The sequence below is a fragment of the Bos taurus genome, chromosome 2 (assembly GCF_002263795.3).
Source record: "Bos taurus isolate L1 Dominette 01449 registration number 42190680 breed Hereford chromosome 2, ARS-UCD2.0, whole genome shotgun sequence".
Classification (NCBI taxonomy): Eukaryota; Metazoa; Chordata; class Mammalia; order Artiodactyla; family Bovidae; genus Bos; species Bos taurus.
In genome coordinates, this window is record NC_037329.1 from 50490978 (window position 1) to 50492760 (window position 1783).

At 36.0% G+C, this 1783-nt stretch overlaps 1 pseudogene; it reads left to right on the top strand.

Annotated features, from left to right (window-relative positions):
• Nucleotides 1–1074: 1074 nt before the first annotated feature.
• LOC100295230 (small ribosomal subunit protein uS17m-like) lies at nt 1075–1538 on the top strand (annotated as a pseudogene).
• Nucleotides 1539–1783: the final 245 nt, after the last annotated feature.

A 1783-nucleotide genomic window follows, 5' to 3' on the forward strand; every position in this document is an offset into this window, starting at 1 on the left:
CAGCTAAAATAAGCAGCCTGAACACAGCACTGACAGATGGCTGCCGTGCCCCTTGTTACAAGCTAGGCTTTATTTTTTTTTCCAAAAAATGTCAGAATTATGGAGTTTTCTTACAATATTAAATATATCAAATGCCTTAATTTTTAAATGTTGGCAGCATATTTAATTTTAAGATAAATTTGTTTTTAATTTTGTGCCAGTCAAACAAAACACTTCTCCAAACCAAATTTGGCGAAGACACCTCAGTAGCAGACCTATACTCTAATCTTGTATCTTCACATCAGTCAAAGGTCAATGCCTTCTTAAAAATTAGCAAAAACTGTAGAAAAGGTAAAAAGTTAAAAAGAGTCAAATTTTCTATTTTTTGGTTCATCTGTTTCTGTGTTTCAAATGAATTGACTATATTGAAATTATTTTAATAGCTTTCTGTAAACTTTGTAATTCCTTTTCAAAGCATATTTCTGTAACTTGTGTACTCACATTCTAATGACTTCATAGGTCATCAGTACTATTTATGATTTTGTATTTTTAAATTTTTATTGGAGATAGTTGCTTTACAATGCTGTGTTATTTTCTGCTGTATAGCAAAGTGAGCCGGCCGTGTGTATACATATATCCCCCTTTGTGGGGGTGGATTTCCCTCCCATTTAGGTCATCACAGAGCACTGAGTAGAGTTCCGTGTGCTACAGAGTATGTTCTCATTAGTTAGCAATTTTATACATAGTAGTCTATATATGTTAATCACAACCCCCCAATTCATCACTCCCTTCCTCTCCTGGTATCCATACCTTTGTTCTTTATGTCTGTGTCTCTATTTTTGCATTGCAAATAGTTTTGTCTGTATCATTTTTTCTAGATTCCACATATATGTGTTAATATACAATATTTGTTTTTCTTTTTCTGACTTTTGCATTATTTTCTTGAGGTAGCCCAATATGCACTCATCAGAAATGACATGAAAGGAATCTGGAGGTGACTGACAGCTTCTGCTACCACAGAAGGAGATGGACTGGAGTGGGTAGGCTTAGGGAGCTCCATGGCATGGGAGCCCTCGAGGTGACCAAAGCCACATAATGTTGATAGCTCATTCATTTGTCCATGCCATATGGGTCGTGGGGAAGGTGACTGTGATAGCAATGCAAAAGACTGCTGAATTAAGAGTGGCCAGATTGTTCTGGATCCTTATTTATTAAAATATTTTAATAAGCAAAAAGTGTACTTTGCTGCAATGCTCTCCAGCACTCCAACATTGAGTATATTGAGCTTCTCAAAGCTCTGCCTGTCCAGCAAATAAAGCCCTGTTAATCATGAACTGGCTGAGATCATGTTCACTGTTGGACAAGTCATATATTCAGTGACCACAAAGTGCTGTAGGGGAACCACCTACCTGGAGGGTCCAGTCTGTCTGGAGCTCACCCACCTAACCCAAAACTTCGAAGACCTCGATGTCTCTTCAACACAGTGAGGGAAGACTGGAAGGGTTTCTAAGTACTTTTTCCTAAGTTTTCTCACAAATCATCTAGTTTCCCTTCTGGTATTTATGAAATAGCTAAAAGTAAATGAAGTAAAGACCTTGTTATAATTTTTCCTAAAAAAGAAATGGTTATGGAAGAATTAACATTCTTAAAATTAAAGCTAAGTAGCAAAATAGCAAATGAATGTATACTTATTTGTGAAAAAGCTATTTTATAAAGAATCCTTTGGAAATTGAAGACAAGAAAGTATAGTTATTGGCAGTTCTTTCCTCAAAAATAAGGTACTCTCTGATAACTGAGTCCTTTT